We start from the raw sequence: 24,943 nt of genomic DNA, 5'->3' as shown, positions 1-24,943 counted from the left end.
GCCCATTTTGTTGAAGTTTATTTTTGGTAAAGAGGCTTCTGGTTTTAAAGAGCTACCAACAGACTGGCCATAACATCAGTTAGTACACACCTCGGCCCCCAATTGCTTAAATATGGGGATTGTTCTGTAAGGTGAAGGCTCCTGTTTGAGGAAGAGGAGGAGAAGGGAGAGAAGGCCAACTGGCCGGAGACAGCCTCAATATGCCTGCCCACAAGATCGAAAAGCACACTCTGAAGAGGTTGAAGGCCAGTGGGGTTTGCAAAAGGGCCAGTGGAGGTGCCATTCCTCCTGGCAGAATCTACTGAGTAAGATCCAACTACGTGGATATGACAGGGGTGCAGTGCAGAAGAAGGATCTGCCTCTCAAGGGGGACAGTAACTTCCATCTGCAAAATGATAGACCTTGAGATAACATCCAACTGTATTGGAGCAACCCTCTGCCTGTTGCGCTGGAAGTGACTGTTGCCCTAATTTTTTATGCATTAGGTTCATTCCAATGTCTTGTTGGAGATCTGTTGCACACCACTGATTAAAACTCACCATGAGCCTACTGTTTAGAAGGGTGAACACTTTTATAAATTTCTAAACAGATGAGATGAGCCAGGTGGCGCATGCAAAAGGATTTGGGGTAATTGCTGGCTTCCCAAAGATTCAGGGCACCACTGTTTGCACACATTTGGTGATCAAAGCATCTTCAGATGAGCTGGGGGGTTTTGTTAGTTTCAAAGAGTTTCGCTCATTCAACATCCGGTTAGTGTGCGATCATCAGCAGCAGATCCTCCAGGTTTGTGCAAGGTATCCTGGGAGTTGCCATGACTCTTATTCTCCGGCACTCCCAGATTCTTAGGCTTTTCAGTCTCCTGCATTATTGGATGGCTGGCTGATGGCAGGATAAAGGATACTCCTCTGAAGAGATGGCAAATGACACCACTCAGATTTCCTCGGACCCCCACTGAATAGAGGTACAACAGAAATCATGCCTCCGCGAGTGGCATCATTAAGAGGATGATTGGGCTGCTCAACATGAAGTTCCATTGTCTGGACTAGTCAGGGGGATCGCTTCAATATGCACTGGATTGTGTGTCTCTCATTGTTACTGTGTGCTGTGCCCTGCACAATCTGGCTCTTTCTCAGGGGGCTCTGATAAAGGAGGTAGACTGGGATGGACAGCATGTGATGATGGTTCAAGCACAGACTCTGAGGATGAACCTGCACAGCCACAGGGCCTTATTGAGATGCTAGCAGGGCAGCAGCTTTGGGACCCAGGGAGACCAGGGAAGCTGTCATTCAAAATCACGCTCAAAATAGGCTGCCAAAATCCTCATGCAATGTCATTAAGAAGCTGCAGTTACATTATTGCTCAGACCACAGGAACCTCTCCTGACATCCTCTGGGGCCTGCGCCTCCGCCGAAAAATAACAATGGTCACGCTCAGTTACATTGTGAGATTGAGCGCAGGCCTCCACTCTCATGCCACTCATAGCAAAAGAAGAAAATGTAATGTGAAATATCAATTCAATCAGGTGATGTGGAACAACAAAACACAAGTTATACAACTAAACATATCAGCTGTGATTGCCGTTCTGTGTTTAGTGTGAATTCTTACATCTTTTCCAAGTGCTTCGTCTTAGTTCTCCGCCCATCGCTGGCAGCTGCATTGGAAGCAGGCTGTTGACTCAGATGCCCCATTGGCCTGGATGATTTTATTGGTCACCCTCTGATTGCTGGAGGCCGTGAGGGCCCTGATTGGGTGGGAGAGTCATGAACAGTGACAGGACACTCCTCAGTTGTCCTGGAACCCTGAGATGATCCTGTCTCTTGCAGGGGAGCTGCTGTCACCATCAGGATCACCTGGAGAGGAGCCCCCAGACCCAGGGAGTGGCCGCTCATCTACCACCAGGAGGTTTGCTTGGACCTCCCTGCTCACCATAGATGGAGGAGAACCTAGCAGAAACACCAGGTGCTTCATCCATCTCTCACACTGGCAATGCTGTGCTGAGGTCACTGCCAGTTTGTGGGATTGCAGGTCTGTACGCAGCCCCAAAAACCCCTGACTGAGCTACTAGAGCTGGCTGTCCATGAGAGTTCCCAATCTCTGGATGGAGGATGCTAAGCGTTCAGGGAAGTGGGCAACTGCAGTGCTTATTCCACCCACCCTCCCCCCACCATGACTCCTTCATTGTATGGACCAGGGCACCCTCTGGCAGCTCTGCCAGATCTTTACGTACCTCCTGTTGGACATCCAGCATTTTCTGCCTGAAGGCTCGTCACTTACCTAGGCTCATCAGCTCCCTGGTCTCCAACATTCCTCCGACTGTCAGAACCCTGGAAACTCTCAATCTCTGACAGTTGCTCAAGTGATTGTGGTGTGCTGCACCCAGTCTGTGCTATTATCTGGATGGATGCACACAACCCTTCTGAGGTGCTAGTATCTGATGTGGCTCGAGGTGCAGGGCGATGATGTGATCTTGCAGCATCTGAGGGCCCCGCTTCCTCCCACGTCAATGGAGGGCCACCTGGATCTTTGTTTGGTCTGGAGGACGAGCCACCTGATGGATGGAAAACAGCAGTGAGTACACATCATCATTAATGAAGCAGACAAACTAGCTGTTGAAGCTGGTGGTGCACTTCACACATATAAAGATGCAGGATATCAAAAGACTGATCACCATAAGCTTACATTGCCTGCCCCTGAGCCCATCATATCTCATGGCACCAGCACTACCCCACCATCCTTCCCTCAGCCCCAGCACATTGTCAAGAATGCATCCCCTTCACCCTCATCCTCATCCCCACCTCTCCTCAACTAACACATCAGGCCCCTGCTCACATGCCACCTCCAATATGTCATCCTCCATTGGTGTCAGTGCTGCCAGATTTGAACTCCACCACCTGTACAATTGCATTCCTGCAGATTGTGCTTCCTCTTTTCCTCTGAAGACAAGGGCACACTCACGAGTCCCTATTCTATATGGCTGAGGTGTACATGCTCCTCCCCAGTGTTGCTGGTCCATGTGCCCAATACATTGCAGCACTTTTCCCTTCCAGGTGTCCTTTACAATCCTAAACAGCCTTGCTGGGCACAGAGTTCCGTTGCTGCAAGAGCCGTGTACCACTTTTCAGCTCTATCAAATGCACACCCATCCATATACATTTATTCCAAATACCAAGTGGCTTCTTTACTATCCCTTGAGGAGCGGAGAAGTTTATTGACCCTCCTCCGACACTGCACCCAGATCCTGCGCATGACCCCACAGCTGCTGACTATCTCCGCCACCTTCATCCAGAAGGGTACGCAGACAGTGAGTAAGAACTGAGAGGCTGTGCACATTGGCATTCCCACCAGCTTGGCTGGGTCCTCTGGGCATCCGTCAACGAGTTGGTCCTGGCTGTGATGCTGAATAGCAGTGAACGGCTTTCACTCCAGTCATTTACAGAACTGTTGCTTCCCCCTCCCCAGTGTCACTGCCGGTGGCCTTTTTAAAGCTCCTGCTGGCAGCATCATCAATGAAGAGCCCGCCCTGCTCCCGCTCCATGGACTGGTCTAGGCCTTTCAGCGAATGCCTTTCCTGCTGGCTGGCCATTAATTGTCCAGCCCAGTGCCTGATCACAATCGGCAGCTGCTGGTAGATAGGAACAGAGATTACACCGGTCCTGCCCAGCAGACCTGCACACCAACTGTAATATTCAGGCCCACGTCTCTGGACCATTGGCCAATGTCTCTGGATTATTAGCCGAGTATCATAACCATTATGCTATCATTGCCCTTGATCCAGCAATGTAACAACAAAAATACCAACCAGTATGAAAAGCTAGAGCTATAACCCCCTTGCAGCTTTTTTAAAATCTTAGTAACAGTTTGACAGTTGACAGATGTAACTGGCGGAGAATAGAACATTTTAATGCAAAATGTAGTGGAAATCTGGAACTCTCTTCCAGAAAGCAATAGCTGTTGGATCAATTGAAATTTTCAAGACTTAGATGGATAGATTTTCATTAGGCATGGGTATCAAGAGATGTGGACCAAAGGCAGATAAATGGAGTTTGAGGTATAGATCAATCATGGCCTGATTAAATGGCAGAGCAGTTTTGAGGGGCTGAATGACTAACTCCTGCTTTTATATTTCTATCCTCTTAACACTTTCACCCACTGTCAGGATGAAGAAGTCCAATGCCAGGGGCATAGCATTATGTAGAGCAAAGTAAAATTCTACAGCCTTAAAATCAAATCCTATTCCACTTCTTTGACATGCTTAAAACAGGATACAAATAGCCATTTTCAGGGATGAAGAATGCTTGAAGTAAGTCCAATGTCATATTGGTGGTTACCCTAAGCACATACTAATTCCTTTACAGATGGCAATCCTGATTTCATTTAATAAGACTGAAGGCTCATTTTGGGTCTTATTCAGGAACCTGGCACACCGTCAATTCTGCACCCAAAAATGTGCCTAAGCAAATCTTTTACCCATATTTGCTTCAAAACAAACATTACAAACAATATATTATTGACAAAAATACATAACAAACAAACAAACAAGCCTTACTGCAACAGTCTCAATTCTTTCACCTTCCACTGCACCAATCCTCGTGGCCCCAAGTCAAATTGTCAATTTAGTTCATTTAATGTGGAATTATAGGAAGTTTCATTCTGTGAACCACGAACTGGATTGAAACTGCACATAGTGATTATACTTGTGGACCTCAATAAGGAACAAAGATTTCTACCCATCCAGCTGAGCTACATCTGAACTGAAATGTCTATACCACGAAAATATTAATTAAGATAGCTAAAAAAAAACATCTTGTATATTTTAGTAGTTCTGATATAAATCTCCTATTCTCATCAATCGCTCTCTTCCTCAGCGCTATGAGCCACAGTCATGTTCACTATGCTTTAGTCAAAATTTGTTACTCATATTTCTTCAAGGCAATCGGAGTACTTTTACCTACTTGCATTCTTTAGTTTTTTTTTCCCACCGTTTTACTCCTTCAAAAACCTAAGTGGTGATTTCTGACTGTCGATAGAATCTCTTTTGTACTGAAATCTTTGTCCAAGCTGAGTGCATGGTCCACGGGCTTCATAATTATCCCATTTGCTGCAACTGAACGCGTTCATTTTCAAAAGCAAAATACTGGGGTGTTCGAAATCTGAAAGAAAAACAGAAAATGCTGGAAAGCCTCAGCAGACCCGGCAGCATATTTGGAAAGAGAAATGGAGTTAATGGGAGGAATTTTACGCCGGCAGGATTTTATGGTCCAGTCAAAATCAATGGACAGAATTTTCTGGCTGGCGGGCGGGTGGAGCGGGAACGGGCGCGGGTGGGCACGATCGCTTCCGCACTGCCATTTTGCATGGGCGGGCCAATTAAGGCTCGCCCAGCGTGATTCGCTACTCCTGAGGACAGCGGGAGTGGGCGGGTGGCAGTGGGTCTGCAATGACTGCCAGATCCAATGGCGACCCGGCGGCCTGTTTAAAAAGTTGTCTATCGAAGGCTGACAAACATGGCTCCTGGAAGGGCTCCCCAGAGCGCTGCTGGTGAGCAGGCCAGGCAGGAGGGTAGAGCAGGGGGGCACTGCGCCCCTCGCTTTTCAGACAATTGCCTTGCTGCCCTCCTCGAGGAGGTGGCAGTACGACGGGAGGCCCTCGTACCCCAGGACGGGAGGAGGAGGCCACCCCACATGACCAAATGTGCCTGGGAGGAGGTGGCGGAGATCGTGAGCTCCCACGACGTGGTGCAGCGCACGTGGATCCAGTGCCTCAAACGCTTCAATTACCTCTTGCGCTCGGGAAGGGTGAGTACCATGTTGGCATTGGTCACTTAACCCAGCAGGTAGGTTTTACCCCCTGGCGCCCCCTCCCCCCCAACCCAAGTCTGAGTGTAGTGACTGCATTGAACCATTGACAGCATTTGCCCTTCGCTGGGTGGGCCAGCAGATATTGCCCATGCTGAGGACACCCTGAGAGGGTGGTGAAGAGATGGGTTCTGCACCCGCAGCATTTGGTACACTGAGACCTACATGACTGTTCTGGGGGCAACCTGGAGGAGCTGCACCTAAGCGCAGTGCTGGAACTCCAGGACACGTCCAAGTCAGGGTGATGACATGCTGGGAGGGGAGCTTCAAGGTGGCGTGGCAATGAACCATCTGCTGTCCTCTACGCTCCACGTGATTGCGCCTCCTTGCTATGGAAGTTTAGACCGTGTGGTGCCAAATGTGATGTAGGCAGCATTTGGCCAAGGTGGGGGATGGGGGGGAACAGGACTGGCATCTTTGTGTGAGTGTTCAGCAGCAGCGGGGTGAGGAGAAACTGGAGACCTGCAATGTTCCAGTCTGGTTGGGGTGGGCCGTCTGCGAAGAGAATCCAGGTACAAGCAGCACTAATCAATGCTCTTCTCTCCTTTACAGGAGAAGAATGTACATAATGCCGCCGAGCGGGTGAGGACTGGCGGAGGCCCAACCCAGGTGGCAATGCTTAACCGGTTCAGGCAGGAGGCCCTAAATCTGGAGAGGTGCCATGCGCCGAGGTCCACTGGTGTCGGTGAGGCTGGGGTGCCACGGATAGGTATGTTTGCCCAGCAGAGAGGTCACCGTTGTTCTACCAACAGCCATGGCAGTGCTGAATGTTCAGTGATTGAAGTTTGCAACATGGCTTGACCATTGCTTATGGAAGGATGAGAGTATAATGATCCGGGGGACAGGGATGCACATTGACATTGTCTCCACGTTAACTGATCCAATCTCCTTGTTCTTCCTTTCAGCATCATCGGAGCAGGGCCAGGAGGAGGAGCAGCAGAGGCCCCTTCTCATACCTGAGGGCCCTGACGTCTCGGACTCACCAGTGTTACATCATCTCTGCCAGGCAGGCACCAGCGCAGATACTAGCACCTCGGTGGGAATTGGAACATTGGCTAGTGTCCTGGGGCACAGCGGTGAGGGCACATCACAATCGCTGGAGGAGCTGGCAGAGACAGAGAGTGCCCATGGTGCCAGCAGTCGGAGGACTGCAGGGGACCAGGCACATGCTCAGTCGGTGCCTGATGATGCGCCTCTGGAGTCGTCTGCGACGCAGCAAATGCAGGAAATGCGGCCGGGTGTAGAGGAGCATCTGGTGGAGATACATGAGGCTATGCTTGGCTTGGTGCCCATGGTGGAGGAGTTTACGCAGACCATCACCAATGCAATGAGCCACATGTCCGAGCGCCATGCATCCTCCATGGAGAGAGTAGCAACTCTCGTGGAGAGGCTCCTCCAGGAGACCAATCAGGGCTTCTTGGGGATGCGCTCGGACCAGCAAGCCCTCACATCGGCATTGACCTCAGCTGGTCAGTGCCAGTGTGGGAGATGGTCCGGGCACCAAGTTTCCCAACTCGGTGCCCATCCATCCATGGTGAGCAGGGAGGTCCGAACCGACCTCACATTGGCGCAGCAGCTGCCTGTCATCTCTGCGGGCTCCTCTCAGGCACTCCAGATGAGGGTGGCAGCTCCTCCGCCCCTCTGCCAGTAACCGTTGCATCCGATGAGGCTGCGATGACTGGGGAGATGCCAGCTGTGGAACTGGCAGCTCACTCCCAGGCGGGTCCAGCACAGGCTCCACGGTCCAGAGGACGGCCGCCAAGGTCATTGAGGCCAACAGGACAGCAGAGTGAGCAGGCTGTCTCAGATGCCACTCCCAGCGAGGGGGCAGGACCAAGCCATAGCTACCAAAAGTGTAAACATAAGGCACCTTAGGCACAATACGGGTTTATCACTGGTGCGCTTTGTGTTGCCTCGCAATGATGTCTTTATGAGTTGGTGTGATGTTGAACACCTTTGTCATTTTGTTCTCTTAAGTTCCTTCTGTTACACCATTAAATTCAGACATGTCACCATGGCTGAGCGAGCCTCTTTTCTTCTGCAGGTGAATGGTTACCAATAATGTTATGATTGATTTGTGTGACATTCAGCTTTATTGACAAGTCCCTTACTTAATATTCCTAACCAGGCAGATTTTGCACTCAGGTATCAAGTATGGAGTCTGCAGGCAACGCTTGTCCTAAAGGTCCATAAGGTCCATCTGTGGTGTGCTAGCTGAAGGTTCGTTAGATTAAAGCATCCCCTTTGTTCCTACCTCCCTGGAGTATGCCTGGGTCAGCGTCTACCCCTCAGCATTTCCCTGTGCGTGCTCATCCTCGGACTCACTGCTGGACTCATCGTGTAGCCGTAGCCACTGCGTCTACATCTTCTTCGTCCACAGTGTCCCCCCTTTCCAGCGCAAGATTTTGGAGAGTGCAGCATGCAACCACTCTCAGCAACACATGATCTGGGGGGTACTGGAGTGCGTCCCCTGAACGGTCCAGGCATCGGAAGTGCATTTTGAGAAGACCAATGGCTCTGTCCATCATAGCCCTTGTGGAGGCATGGCTCCTATTATACCACTGCTCAGCTTCTGTTTTTGGATAGCGGAGAGACATCATGAGTCACCCTCTGAGGTCCCTTGTCACCCAGCAGCCATCCATCCAGCCAGGCTGGAGCACTGAAGAGCCCCGGCACCTGGGAGTGTCTGAGGATGTAGGCGTCATGGGAGCTGCCTGGGTACCTTGCACAGACTTGTAGAATCAGGATCCTGTGATCACACACTATCTGCACGTTCATGGAGTGGAAGCCCTTCCTGTTGACAAAGGCACCGGGCTCAACTGCTGGCACCTTGATAGCCACATGTGTGCAGTCTATTGTACCTTGGACATGGGGGAAGCCAGCAATGGCCGTAAAGCCTCTGGCTCACTATGTCTGACTTTCCTGGCCCCAACGGTGATGGATGAAGGTCAGTGCACACCTAAACAGAGAGTCTGTAACCTGCTTGACACAAGTGTGGATAGCTGATTGGGAGACACCGCAAAGATCACCTACCAACCCCTGGAAGGAGCCAGAGGGATAGATATTAAGAGGAGCTGTGACCTTCAGAGCCACTGGCATGGGGTGTCCACCCACACAGTTAGCGGAGATCTCAGGCCCAATCATCTGACAGATATAGTTGACTGTCTCCCTTGAGAGACAGAGCCTCCTTCGGCACTGCACCTCAGACATATTGAGGTAGCTGCTTCGCCGCCTGTATACCCTGGCAGCAGGGTAGTGGCATCTTCTGCCTTGGATTACCTCTTGGACCTGCACCCCTTATGGCTATGCCTCACCTCCCAAAGGTGGCTCTCCTGGAGGCTGAATGTGCACTTCTGCCCTCCTCCCCCCTTCTAACCCTTCCTTCCTCCTCAGAGGAGGTGCCTCCAGTGGAGAGTTCAGCTCCCATTCCCAGGCTAAGGGAAGGTTTCCTGAAACCTGCAGGCCCAAAAACGATTCTTCATTGAGTGCTGACCTGAAGGTTGTGAGTCCAGTGCAAGCAGCTGGTTTGCATTTTGAAGTATTGCAGATCACACAGGCAAGTGTCAGTAACTTTGCAAATTAAATATTTGACAGAGTACACTTGTGACCCCACTGATCCCGCCCGTGGATGTTGTTTATACAAATGTCTCCTGCCCGCCTGCCCGTTGCGCCCATGCGATGACAGAAGATCACACAGGCGCCGAGAAATCATGGTCATTTGGTGCCCCAAGGACCTTAAGTGGCCTATTAATTAAATGGCGGGTGCGCATGGGATATCATAGCACGCTCACCCAATGAAATATCGCGATTACGCACAGTGATGTTGGGACGCTCGCCTGATGTCACTGCGTGTCATGTTATGTGTCAGCGTGCAGGTCCCGCCCCTGCACGCCAACAGGAAAATTCTGCCCAATGGAGTTTAGAATGGCTCACTGCATTTTACTGCTCCATTCCCGCCGTGACCAGGCCGTAAAATGCCGGCCAATGTTTCAGGTCTGTGGGCTTTCATCAGAAGAAAGTTTATTTTCAAAAGCAGGTGAAGTTAAAAAGTACAGAAGATTCAACAACCATTAGTGTGGAAGACTACCAGGATTAATATTCATGACTCAGGATCCTTTTTCAGTCTGATCTTTTGGTAAACAAATCAACATTGTTGATTTATTACAACGATATATTACCTTAGGCTTATTTACTGTACAAGACACAAGGCACCAATTGTTCATAAGAGATTGCACATTGTGGGTTCATTTATTAAGATTTGGCACATGTGAACAGTTATACATAGATATAAAGCTTGAAGACAGCAGAGCTGTTTGTGTGTGCTCTGCTCAAAGCAAAAGTAAAACTAAAGACTGGATCACATGACACATTTCCTTTCTAGTGATGTCATGCTAATATCCCTTAAAGGCACATTACAACAGTCTCAGTAACAGCATTCTGAAAAGAATCAGTTCAAACTTTTTGTGACACAATATCAGAACCTTGTGTTGAATCATATCTCTGGTAGGGAGATTCAGAGACACTGTGTAAATCATATGCTCACAAAGTTCTTTAGTTTGCACAGCTTCTGGACTCCTGAACTAAGGAGCAAGAGGTAAAGCCTTAATTCTTTGTCTGCAGAATGTAATTACTTTTCAGAAAGAAAACAAATTTTGAAGAGATTATCAAACAAAAATGCAATGTATTGACACTTCACACTTAAAGTGCTGTTAGTCTCTATTAACACAGAAGAAAAATGCATTTGAATCTGAGATTAAGTAATGCTAGAACCATATCTACAAGAGCAGTTTTGTTTGAAAATTTAGGTGGACATTGTATTATTTGGACTGTTATGATCGATGCAGTTAGTAAAGTGGAGTTATTTAAAAATCCCTGAGGGAAACTTTAAACAACTGTCATAATCTATAATTTTAAGTGCTATGTTTGAGATGCGACTCTAAATTCAGGAATCAGGCCACCTTGAGGTTCTTGAGGTTTTACATTAAACTAATTGAAACAGTTTATTAATTTACACAGGTTAAAAATATACATACACATGGCTATAAATTATTCTACCATAACTTCTAACAAATTCTCAAACTAATCTCCATTAAGGCAACAACAACCCATAGACGTAACCAAACATCAGGCAAAGCATTTTACCTTACGAATTCAAAATGAGGTTCTTTTAGTTTGGTTGCTGTGGAGCCAGTTGGACGTTTGCAGCTGTCTTTCGATCTCACACTACCTCGGCCCCGCACACATGAAAACTGCTGAAGTTATGCCTACCAGCCCCATTGAATGTTTATTCTCATTGTATCGACAACCTCTTTGAACTCCACCTTTTAACAATGAAACCCCTTTCATAGTACCAATTTTATTAGTAATTTAAACATTTTGCTTGGTAGCTGCTAGATAGGGATCAAGTTTTCACCCCACATCTTGAATGCTCTATTCAAAAAATGCAAATGCACACTATCTCTCTTACATATCAAAACTAGTACATATCAAAACAAAAAGCAAAATACTGCAGATCCTGGAAATCTGAAATAAAACCAGAAAATGCTAGAGAAACTCAGCAGGTCCAACAGCATCTGTGGAGACACATCAAAGCATCCGGACTAGCTACCTTTAATCCAATTAAGACATATCCATAGACTAAACCATTACTTTAAAAGAAAAATATTTTCTAATAATATTATATACATTAAAAGCTTCATGACATGGACACTTGGGAACTGACCTGAGTTTTTTTTAAAGGGTCATAAATTCACCTTGAACTGTGAGCAAGCAAGCCTTTTCCAAAAAATGGTGTGACCAGTATGGCATTTGTGGAGGAGAGCTATTTGTTTATTTGAACTGCAATCACTTTAATTGATGGAAAATAAAACTGTTTTAAAGGCAAATGCCTGGCAATTTACTGGAAATCACTGACAGAGGAGCTTCATGTTTTGAATTTGTTGTTTTGAACTCAGTTGGGAATGAACTGAGAAGAGGAAAAGCTGCCCAGCTTGAGCTCCCCTTGCATTGCTTGAAATACAGTGTGGCTATCAGTATCTAGCTAGGAATCCCCATTTCAGGGGAACTTGTATGTATTTGGAAACCTGAGAGGCTGAGATGAGAAGGATTGATCTGGCTCTATTTTCCTCCATGCTGAAGCTCCGTTGGTGCGAACCTCCACACATCTTCTGGGACTAGTGGCCCATCCTCACAGGAGGGAATTTTTAATTTTTTCCTTTAACCTCCCATCTCTGCAGAGGCCTTATTTGTTTGTCCTTTTTTTGTGTGTATGTGTTTCTGTGTGTGTGTGTGTGTACATATATCTGTGTGTGTGTGTTGGGGAATTTTAAAAGGGATTGATAGTTACAGTTCCAGATTACAAATTGGGTGCTAACCAGTTCTTGCAACCTGCATTTCAAAAAAGAAGTTTTGTTTTACAATAATCAATCATTCTGGGTTTATTCAAAGAAGCTGACTAAAGTCTCTTTTATTCTGGGTCTAACATAAGCGAAGGTAAATAGTTGACTATTTTGGTATGTGAATTATAGGTATGACCTGTGGAGTAGTGGGGCTGGAGAAACTGCACATCCTCCCATCCTGGTTGTAACAGTAATGACAGTTTTTATATTAACTATTCCTAATTCTGAATTCAATTGCTGAATCAATTGTTAGTCATATTTCATTGCTAATGTGATTGTTGTACCACAGCAATTGAAAAGACAGGTCTGAAATTTACATTTAGCAATTTAACTAGACTATCAAATCTAGCTCTCTAAGAGCAAAGGTTAACTAAACTGCCTTGAAATGAAATCAAGAGCCCAGTCAATATTTTAACCTTTGTATGTAAGGACACTACTGTGCTTCTATTTCTGCATATTTGAGGCACTAAAGTAGTGATCAAGGCTAATAATTACCATGGCGTTGAAAAAATAAGCTATGGCTAATTTTAAAAAATAGTTGACAAAAGGTCTGAAAAAGAAAGAGAAAGAAACAAAATTGAAAGGAACAAATAAAGGCAAAGTTTAAAAAGTAATGAGGTGTTGGCATGAATTGCTGAGGGAAAATAAACACATGAGACTACCTGATTTGTTGCCAAGTTGACCTTCCTTCTGATAAGCTAAGATATTGAGCTCAACAATATTTTAGTTTGGATTGAGTTACTATTAGTCACCATTTGCCCTCCTAACACTGGTTCCTCAAAATTAATTTTGACTCCTAGCACACCCTTCCTGCCCCATTTTCTCTTATCTTCACCCTTGACAACCTACTCATTGTGTGTGCCAGTCAATGTGTAATACTGAACTACAAATCTCACTTTAGTACAGCTGGGGCTGGCAGGATGGAGAGACAAGCACTATATAATATTAACAGAATGTCAGAGAGATATAGCGAGTTCTATTTGCCAGCCAGCCTGCAGCATGTGTCGTTCTCAGTATATGACAAGTAAACAAAACCAAGGATCTCAGCCTGAAGAGAGAAAAGTTCAAACTTCAAAAGTTTGATCAGAGTTTCTCAGCCTTTTCAAGAAAGTAATCCCAATTCATGCCCAATTTAAGGAAAGGTGAAAAAAGAAGTGATATTTGAGGGTACACAGTAGGAAAGAGAATGTGTGAACTACCAAGTATGAGAATGCAGCACACACAATGAAGAGACATTCGGATCAAATTTAAGTCCTTTGTTTGATTTGACTGAAGAGAAGGGGGATCCTTACTGCTCCATTGACAGCATTCTTCCAATGTTTACTGGCCAAGGTGATTAGATTCTGTAATGTTGTAGGCATTAACTCATGAATGATCCATTATCCACATTGATGAGATAGGAAAAACACCTTTCCATATCGCTGTTGTCCTAGTAGACTTTCTGCCTCTGCTTGAGAGGTAGCTTTATAGAAATGCAATTGTGAGGTCCAGTAGAGTTTCAGTAAATCTTTTGATGTAGTTCTTGTCATCAGCAGGCATGAAATTCCACAGGAGAATGTTTGGGCATGTCTTCATTATATTCCACATTGGAACCTTCCAGAGAACTGGTCAACTTGTGATACTTGACGTCAGGTAACTTTTGGCAGCCATCTCAAGTCAACGTCTTTTCTTGCTTTTTAAAAGTCCTTTTTAAACAATTCAATATATGTTTTATCAGCCAATGAAATTAAAGATTAACATCACTCAGGTACAAGTCACGTTATCATGACAACAGGTTCATGTTCTATGTAGCTAAAGGCATCAGGGAGTAAATTGTATGGTTATGTATTGTCTCATGAGGAGGTCTACAGGCTTGTGTGGTTGAACAATAACTGTTTTATAATAATACATAACTATATACAGGATACTATCCTGTATACTAATATACAGGATACAGTCCTGACTAGGTGCTATCTTCATGCCGCCTTAAACCAGACTCTACTACTCCCATGTAACCCTTTACATCAGGCTTGCCCAACCCACAGCTCACAAAGCCTCCATATGTGGCCCCAGAGCGATTGTTGAAAATGCCAGTAAGATGGCTCAGTGAGTTTGAAAATTTCTGCAGGGAACTACTCCACCAATCACAGCCTGGTCCTGTCCTGCATTTGCTGCTGATAGGTTCATTATTGACATGGGAGGGAAACAGGCTGTGATTGGATAGAGTGAGCACTGGCAACTGTGAGTAATTGTTGAGAGAGAGAGAGAGAGAGAGACAGACTCTGGAGCATGTGGAGCCTCCACTCACCATGCTTTCCCATGGCTCCGGCCACTTTCCCCTGACTCCTGATGCTTTGGCCTGGCTCCAGCTGCTTTCCCCCATTTTGCCCCACTTTCCCCCGGTTCTCTCCACTGAGTGTGTGTGAGAGAGGTATGAGTGTGCGTGAGGTAGAGGGGTGAGTGAGTGTGGTGATTGTGCATGTGTGTGTGAGAGAGAGAGAGGGGTGAGTGTGTGTGTGGGTGTGTGTGTGTGTGAGAGAGAGGGGTGAGTGTGTGTGTGGGTGTGTGTGCGCGTGTGAGAGAGAGAGAGGGGGGAGTGTGGGTGTGCGCGTGTGTGAGAGAGAGAGGGGGGAGTGTGGGTGTGCGCGTGTGTGAGAGAGAGAGGGAGAGGGGTGTGTGTGAGAGAGGGGGTTGAGAGGGAGGGGAGAGTGTATGTCTGGCCCACTCCCAGTCTCAGGGTTCTCATTCACCCTCACCCCCACACACCAATAGGCACTCTCACACGCTCTGACAGTGGGTGAAGGTGAGTGAGTGAGCATCCGGAGACTGGGAGTAAGCTGGACACACACATTCTCACCCTTTCACATTCTAATGGTGGTCTTTATTTGTTACTCATTTTTTAAAATTAGCATTTTATTGTTGTGACTTTTTTTTTGCTCAGCAAGTTGTTTCTTTTCATACGTCAGCTATTTTTAAAAAATGTCATGTTTGATATTGTGCTAAATCTTATCTTTCTGAAATTTGTTCATCGGCCCCAAGTGTGAGAAGAATTTAAATGTGGCCCCCCCATGCGAAAAGTGGGACAGCCTGCTCTACATCATAATGTGGGTGGTACTGTTTCCCCAGTCCCACATTAACCCTTACAGTCCTGAACACCCAAAGACTACACCTCCCCTCAAGTCTTTACCGAAATGTATTTGCAATAATATTTACATGCTACCCCTTCTACCCCCAAGTTTTTGGCTTTACAGATTCAGGTGGTCTGGAGGCTTTATGACTGTTCCAGATCTTGTTGGAGTTTGGAGGAGTGGTAGTCTCAACTGCTTTGGGCTGTCTTTGTTAGTTTGGAGTTGAAGTTATAGTACTTGGTGCTTCAAATACTCAGGTGTCAACATCTGACCCATTTCTGCAGCATCTGGGATCAGGCGTTCCAGCTGAAAATGCACAATGTATTATGGCACAGAAAACTTCATGGACAGCAGGAATGTGCCCAACATTCCTGCTGACCGGAAGAGCTAGGCTATTATGACTAAAATGATTCATAGGCTTGGTCATGCACAGCCAACTGTTGGCTCTCCAGGAAAATTAGTCCTCTATGTCAGACAAAACTCAGTGGGGGCTATTTTGTCTTTGGGTGGCAATATGTGATATTACAGCTGTTATATATCTTTCCCCATTTTTGTTCCCATTTACTTCAATCAAGAGAGATGTATAACAGATAGCTGATCCGATATCACCGATTTTACACTATCACTCAAAGAACTCCAGTGATTTAGCTGTTGGGAGTCCAACCAAAAAGGTTGGTTATCTGCCTGGGTACCAGTTTTGAAGTCCAGAACTTAAGCTACTTCACTCAGTCTTCAGAGGTTTTCAGTAATGCCTGAAAGGCAATTGGTGCTTCTTGGAATTTTTGAATTAGCCCTTTAAAAACAATGAAAGCATTGTACAATATGAAAAGCACATAACTGAAGATCCAGTAAAGTCACTAAAAAGGACTGTGGTTTGGCAATGTCACCCTTTATACCTCAGCAATGGAGCAATGTTCATCAGTAATTCTCTTCATGTATGCTGATGTAGCATTAACCAAGCATAACTAAGATCCACATTTGAATTTATCTATATTTAAATTTTAATTTACCATTATACTGTAAGAGAAAAAAAGCAATGCAAGTCTACTAGAATTAATTGAAAGTTGAAATTTGACTATTTTAGATCACAGTTGACTGCAATTCAAATTCCACTTTTTGTTTCTATCAGTCTAACACAAATGAACTGGATTACGGTGGGTGAGTTAGGTTTTCTATCTGGCAGTATTGTTAATACAGTGGTACATTAGCAAGGTACAAATGATTGATTGTTATAATCTGCAATGTACTAATAATAATTTAAAAAATGGATTTGTCCAGTGTTTTAAAATATGTTGAGAGTACGTGACAATTTGTTCCTCATCACCATACTATTTCTTCAACTGAGGAGCAGATCCATTCTTGTCAGAAAAGCCTGAACTTCAACCCCAGGGTCGATAGGATATGGTTACCATAGATCTGGGCATACAAGTCGATATATGGTGTATAATAAGACCCCAGCCTGAATTTTACATTCCGAGGTGGGGCGCTGCCTGGCCTGAACGCATCAAATTGTGCGAAATGATGTCAGGTGAGCGTCCCAGTGTCATTGCGCACGCATGCAATATTGAGGTCGGCGAGCTGGCATGGGAATTGGAGCCGTGCCCGCCAACAATTAAAGGGCCAATTAAGGCCATTGAAAAGCTCATCACATGGGCAAAATGGGCAGGCAGGCGGCACATTTTTATCAAATTGTCACCCAAGGACGGGATAAAAGGCCTCCGGAGCACAAGCGCTTTCATTTATTTGTGATTTTGCTGCTGTCATATTTCTGAGTTTTGCCAGATTTCCTTTTGACTGCCCTAGCTTTCTAAGCTGGTTCACCTATAAATCTTTGCCAAAGTGCTAAGAAAATAGATCAGTCTGTACAAAGCATGGGGATCATTTTGTTTACAAAAGATATTGGCCTAGAGAACCCATGGCCATTTGGCATATTGCCATTGTAATTACATGTCTGGGTGGTGGGGGGGTGGTGTGTGGGCTGAGCTGAGGGTGAGGGCTCTCTGAACGTCAGACTCCCCATGACCTAGGCCTTCATTATGACCCGGCATACTGCAGGTTTGGTGTCCTGACTGACCCAGCAGTAGCCATGGAATATGACCAGATCCCTGCATAAGTAAAAACAGTTTTTTGAAAAAAGGATTCCCCTGCAAAAGGGAACAAGCGCACTTTGTTTGCACCCGCTCCCTCACTTCATCCCCCACCATGAAATCTAGCCCTAACTGCACCACCTCAGCCAGACAATCCAGAGCTGCTGCAGTAGCAGGTAGATCAGATGCACCCTTGATGGCATGGGTGTCTACCATAGTGGAGCATTCTGCTCTGTGGAATTCAAGAGGTTATAGGTTCAAGTCCCACTCCAGAGAGCTGAACATGTGGGCTTACAGGCCCAGCACAGTCCTGAGAGAGTGCTGCACTGTCTGTGCTGCCAATGTTCAGGTGGGATGTTAATCGGAGACCATGTCTACCCTCTCAGATGGATATAAGAGTTGCAACATTGCAGTCTACGGGAGCTTGCTGTGCTCAAATTGGCTGGCCGGCACATTCTTCATATTATAGCAGTGACCGCACTTCAAAAAGCGGTGAGGCACTCTGAGATGTCCTGAAGTCATGAAGGGTGCTGGAGAAAAAGCTTCGGCTTTAGTTGTTCTTTTGTCACTGGTGTAAGTAGGTGGAGGGAATCCCCTCCCCAACTCTTTCCTCAGTCCCCCCACCCACAGCTTCCTTACTGCTGCCACAAAGTTTAGTTGGATCAGTGGCAGATGCTGGGCATGACCTGTAGATTTTCAAGGCATATTTCAGAGCTACTATATACAAATACATTGGGCTGAATTTAACGCCTTGCAGGCAGATGCACGCCTGACCCAATCGGCACGAAATAGCACGGGATAATGTTGGGCAAGTATCCTAACGTCATCCCGCACTCGCACAATATTTTGGTTGGGCGGCACGCACAAAAGCCGGATGCATGCCCGCCGACAATTAAGAGAGCAATTAAGCCCATCAACGGCACAATTAATTCTGATTTTTCATTGCCCATCCAACCTTATGGTTGGCACAAATCGATCAGGCGACCATTGCATTTTTCATCAAACCTCATCCGTGGGCAGGATGAGATTTCTGTGATGAAATAAAATATAAATAAATTTCTGTGGACAGCATTTTCATCAGCTAAATTTTCAGGTGATTTATTATGTCGCATGGACAATTTTTTCAGCTTTTGAAACCTTAATTTTTGCTCTTTTAGCTCTTCAGCTCCCTGAGGCAGCTCTCTGACTTCAGGGAGATTTCTGCCAGTGCTCACCCTCGCCCGCGTTGATGTCATCGCCTGCCCTCTTCCTGCCCCCACCCCGGCAGCGCTGAGCTTTTCAGTGCACGTTTCACACCTGGCTGACCGTTAATTGGTCGGGGGCTGATTGCGATCAAGGGTCCATTTCCTGGCTGATCCCAGGCCCGCCGATTTCGCCCGCCCGCTGAGCTGAAAATTCAGGCCATTGAAGCAGTGAAGGTTTTAGTCAGGATCAATTCATAGCCGAAAAACCGCAGAACTAACACCAAATTTGTTTCCATGTTGTTAGGGCCTATCTAATTGAAGTTACCAATGAGGGATACCCGGCGCCTGACTCCTTCACACTCCCGTCTGCACTGTCAGGCCAACTGAATATTTCATGCCGGTTGGGCTTTAATTGGCCACCCGGTGTGAAATCACATTGAGAAGGCGATCTCACCCGGGAGCGGATTCGACATCTGCTCCCAGGCCCACCGACTTTGCATGTACATCAAGCATGAAATTCAGAACCCCATCTCTTCGGCCCCCAAAAATCATATTTTTCCATACACCCAGTATATTAGTCAACCCCTCTTTTAATCAAAGCTTCAGAGATCGACTTATACATTGACATCTATGGTAGTTGGCCTCACAACGGAGGGTGTAGAAGGGGAACTGGAGTAAAAAGTACAGAAACAGAAGTTACTCAGAATGGTCACTGTTGGGTGTAAAAGGCATTCCAACAGCACACAGATCACACACTGCAACACTTGGATTGCACATGCGGCTGCTGCTTTTTAATAAGTAGGAGTGCTTGTTTACATATGAGATGAATAATACTGCAATATGTTTACAAAATGCTCACGAGGCCCAATAGGGCAAACTAATCAATGTTTAAACGCAGCATTACAATACAACAGCAACTTGCATTTATATGGTATCTTTAACACAGTATAACGATCCAACATTCTTCACAGCAGTGTTTTCAAACAAAATTTGTTTGACACCAAGCCACATAAGAAAATATTAAACAAAAATAACTGGAAAAACTCAGCAGGTCTGACAGCATCTGTGGAGATGAAGACAGAGTTAACGTTTCGAGTCCATATGACTCTTCATCGGAACTGAAGAGAATTGAGAGATTTTCTCTTCGGTTCTGATGAAGAGTCATACGGACTCAAAACATTAACTCTGCCTTCCTCTCCACAGATGCTGTCAGACCTGCTGAGTTTTTCCAGCTATTTTTGTTCTTGTTTCAGATTTCCAGCATCCGCAGTATTTTGCTTTTATCTTAAGAGAATATTAAGGCAGATAGCCAAAAACTTGGTCAAAGAGGCAGGTTTTGGAGGAATGCAGAGATCATGGAGAATTGTAGGGCTGAAAGCAGTTACAATTCACTGGAGTTATAACCCACATGATATCAAACCCATCAAGGGGGCCTGCTGGAGGAACCCTCTCATTGTTTTGTTATTATTGCACTGCAGAATCATACCTGTGCCTGCTTCCAGAGATAACTTTTGTGTTGCTGTGCAGCAACAAACCAATTTACAATGATGCAAAAGTGACCATTTGTCTGCAGCCACGATCAGGGGTCTGCACAAGTAACGTGGTGGTGATTGTACACTTTTCATACTGTTGGGGTAGCCGTCTTTCAGATGATACTTTAAAACCAAAAGCCCCATAGACATAAAAGGTCCCATAGGGAACTATCCTAAAGAAAAGCATGGGAGTTCTTCCCAATGTCCTGACCATCTATTCCTCAACCAACATCACTAAAACAGATTATATGGTCATTATCTCATTGCTGGTTGTGGGATCTTGCTGTGCACAAAGTGGTTGCTATATTTGCTGTATTACACCAGTGACTGCACTGCAACAATATTTCATTGTCTGTGGAGTACTTTTGGATGCCCTGAGGCTCTGAAAGGCACTCTATAAAAGTAAGACCTTCCTTCTCTTTCTTTCACTACCAGGCAAAGTTATAATGAACAAGGCCAACGAAGACATTTACTTAAATTTACTGGTATGAGACTTTGCTAACATGGTGCTGAATGTGGTCCCAGGTTCTAGAAATTGCAGAAAGGAATAAAGCTAGGCTTAGGAAATGCAGCATTAGCCTTAAGAAAATCACTGTCGCCACAACAAGGAGTTTTGTCAGGAGAGTGTGAGCTGCAATTTAGGATACTTGTAATGAAACCCACGCATCAATCATGTGCTGACCTTTGTATACATGCAGCTCACAGCCTCATTGAATATGTGTGTATCCTTGGAGAGCTCTCCTAAGCCTTAGATTATTGTGGAACTTACGTGATGACTGCCTAATAATTTGGGATCAGTGACCCAGCAGACCACATGTCAGCAGGATTAAAAAAACACTGCACATGAGGATTCTTGCTGAAAATAGCTTTTCCAAAGCATAAGTTAATTGCACATTTAGAGATGTTGGCTAGCAACCTGTAATAACTGATGAAACTAAAATGGATTCTCAGCTGATAGTCAGGAGAAAGCAGCTTTCGCAGGTAATTTTGCCTTGGGGCTCATAGTGCTAAACAGAACATGTTGAATCAAATACCCATTGCACACTTCCCCAGATTTAAATTTCCATTGCCTTCCATGACACAATTTTGGAAGGATGCTGAGGCTTTAGGGAGGATGCAGAGGAGATTTGTTAGAATGGAACCAGGATTGATGGACTATAATCACCTAGAGAAACTAAAGAATCTGGGATTGTCCTCCTTAGAGCAAAGATGCTTAAGGAAAGATATAAGTGAGAGGTCCAAAATCATAAAGGAGTTTGATGGTGTACGTAAGGTTCCTGTTAGCTAGGTGGTCAGTAACAATATGGTACAGATTTAGGATAATTGGCAAAAGAAGTTTTTAAAATGTATTTATTCATTCATGGGATGCGGGCATCACTGGCTAGACCAGCATTTATTGTCCATCACTAATTGCCCTCGAGAAGGTGGTGGTGTTGTGGTGTTGTGGTGTAGGTACACCCACAGTGCTGTTAGGATGGGAGTGCCAGGATTTTGACCCAGCGACAGTGAAGGAATATATTTCCAAGCCAGGATGGTGACTGACTTGGAGAGGAACCTCCAGGTGGTCATGTTCCCATGCAGCTGCTGCTCTTGTCCTTCTAGGTGGTAGAGGTTATGGGTTTGGAAGGTGCTTTCTAAGAACCTAGGTGAGTTCCTGCAGTGCACCTTGTAGATGGTGCCACTGTGCAATTGTGGTGGAGGGAGGGAATGTTGAAGGTGATGGATGGGGTGCCAGTCAAGTGGGCTGCTTTGTCCTGGATGGTGTCAACCTTCTTGAGTGTTGTTGGAGTTGCACACTGGTGTGCCTGTCCTGCTAGTGGGTCAGGACATACCCAGGGATGGTGATGATGGTGTCTAGGACACTATTTATAAGGTATGATCTGTGAGTATGACTATGTCAGGCTGTTGCTTGACTAGTCTGTGAAACAGCTCTCCAAATTTTGGCACAAGCCCCCAGAAGTCAGTAAGGAGGACTTTTCAGAGGTGACAGGGCTGGGGTTGCCATTGTCATTTCTGGTCCATCCAATTTCATTCATTTTAGGCTTCATAGCAGTCTGTTACAACTGAGTGGCTTGCTATGCATTTCAGAGGGCATTTAAGAGTCTGGAGAAACATGCAGACCAGACCAGACAAGGACGGCAGATTTCCTTCCCTAAAGGACATTATTGAACCAGATTACAAACAACAATGGTTAAATTGTCATCATTACTGAGACTAGCTTTTTTAATGCTAGATGTATTCATTGTATTCAAATTCTACCAGGATTTGAACCCATGTCCCCAGATTATTAATCTGGGCCTGTGGATTATTAGTCTAGTGTCAATACCACTATGCCACCCCCCCCATCACCACCACCAACAAGCCCCTCCCTCTCCAGGAGGGAGGTGAGGAGAATTTTTTTATGTAGTGATGATATGACTGGAATGAACTCCCTTTAAGGATGATGGAGACAACTTCAATAGTAATTTTCAAAAGGACATTGGAAAACAACGAATTGGAGTTCTATGGAGGAGAGCAAAGGAATGAGACTAATAGGGTAGCTGTTTCAAAGACTCAGCAGAGACAATCCTCCTGCACTGTAAGATTCCATGATTCTACGTATAAATAGGCAGTCATTCCTTTATATTCTTTTCATATTTAATCAGATAACATTGATCATGCCCATCTATTTTGGATGCCATCTGCTTTGGCTGTGTAAGAATGAGATCGAAATGCCAGGAGAAATGATAACTGCCACGAGACTGAAAACCATCTTCCACTTTGATCACATTCCTTATATAAAGTGCAGCTACCTGTCTCTTTGTTCAGGTGTTTCTTGTCAGCACACTTGACAATGGCAAGAAATTTGTCAGTTTCAGGAAGTGGGAAGTCCTTTCAATTTCCCCTCTGACTTTCTCTTCTTCTTCTTCAGGTAGCATCCTTAATTATTTGAGGGTGGCTGATCCACACCGTAGTTTTACTAAGGGACAAGGGAAGAAGGCTGGCCCCAAGTCTACCTCAGCCAGAATGGGGACTGAAACCTGTTCTTTTGGTATTATTCTGAATTACATGCTAGCCGTCTAGCCATTTGATCTTAATGGGCATAACAGAGCCATGTTCCCTTTTACAAATTGATTGCATACATTTTCCTAGCATTTTTCAGGGCTTCCAAGTCATAAAACCTGGGCTAGTATGGAGATGTAGTGGATGATCCAGGAAGGGATAGAAAGGGAATATAAAAAGGAATTTGCTACCATAAATCCTTTGAATGAAATCCAGTCTCTGCTTCCATGCAAATTCTCTGGAGAGGAACAAGAGGAAGATTTGTTTTCACTCTGTAGGAAGTGATATTTGCAGTGCAATCTGGGAGAAGCCAGATTCTGCATTGAATGGCCAACGCAAGTTTGAGAAAGTGTATCAAAATTCTTTCAAGCTATGTGAAACGTTACTGTATTATGTGAACTGCATAAAAAAGCCATGTATTTTTGTTTATAAACTGCTCTGATTCAATTTTAGGTTCTGCGGGTGGGCGCGCATCTGACCTGAACGGGCATAAAATCACGTGAGCTGATGTTGGGCAAGCACCTCGACATCACTGTGCACCGTACAATTTTTTGCTTAGTGGGCACGTGTGGCAATTGGAAAAGCGCCCACCGACAATTAAGCGGGCAATTAAGCCCATTAACGGTACAATTGTTAGCGATTTTTCATGGCCTGTCCAACCGTACAGTTGATGGATGGGCCAATCGGCCAAGCGGCCTTTACATTTTTGATAAAACCACATCCAAGGACTGGATGAAACCTCCGTTAGGAAATAAAATAAAAAGAAATATCTGGGGATAGCGTTTTTATGAGATATGCTTTGAGGTGCTTGATTGTGCTGCATGGATATTTTTTGCAGCTCTTTTGTGCTTTATTTTATTATTTGGAGGCCTGCAGCTCTCTGAGGCATCTGTCTGCCTTCAGAGTGCTCAGTGGAAGCGCTCACCCGTGCCCACAGTGACATCGTCACCCGCCCTCTTCCAGCACCCACTCTGGCAGTGCTGAGCTTCTCAGCACACGTTTCATGCTGGCTGACCATTAATTGGCCAGCCAATGTGAAATCGCGGTCGGCGTTGGGGGACCCGTTTCCTGTGCCTGCCGAAAGCACGCCCGACAAGGGAAAAATCCAGGCCTAAGTTTTTTCACTGTCTAGTTTGTAGTTTAGCTTTGAGCCTGCTGAAGGTAGTAATCCTTTGTGAAATAATTTTGACATGCTGAGATCTATGAATCTAGAGTTTTCCTGACCCAGACAAATCAGAGGCCTAGGCCTAGATTTTCACCCGCGAGTTGGGTGCAGACTGTTTAGGACAATTCCTAGCACCGCAAACCCGACTTCTATAAATGCCTGATTGAGTGTCAAATTTTAGGAGGTAGGGCGGGTGACCCTGGAAGTAATGATTGGGGCCAGAGGTGGGCCCAGTGTGGGTTGGGTGACTCAGGCGCAGATAAAAAGCAGGCCCTCAGGAAGGCCAATTTGAGAGATTGCTTGTCCATGGTGAAGTTCCTGTGCCTCTGAGGAGATCCCATTGACTTATTAGGTGAGTGGGAACTCTGTTAATGTTGTCCAAATGTTAGCTGACTCTAGAACAGATTACCCAGCATGGAAAAAATTGTCATTGTTGCTACCTATTTACAGTGTACTGTACTGAAGCACTGAAAGCATGGAGTGGATTTACAAGACACAGGCATGGAGACGGAATTGTCTTGCCACCACTGCCTGGTACAGATGCCCTGCAATCACGTAGTTAGCCGTCAAGAC

Source organism: Cetorhinus maximus, chromosome 7 (assembly GCF_964194155.1).
Source record: "Cetorhinus maximus chromosome 7, sCetMax3.hap1.1, whole genome shotgun sequence".
NCBI lineage: Eukaryota > Metazoa > Chordata > Chondrichthyes > Lamniformes > Cetorhinidae > Cetorhinus > Cetorhinus maximus.
The sequence above is the reverse complement of the archived record's forward strand: the minus strand, read 5'-3'. Positions refer to the sequence as shown.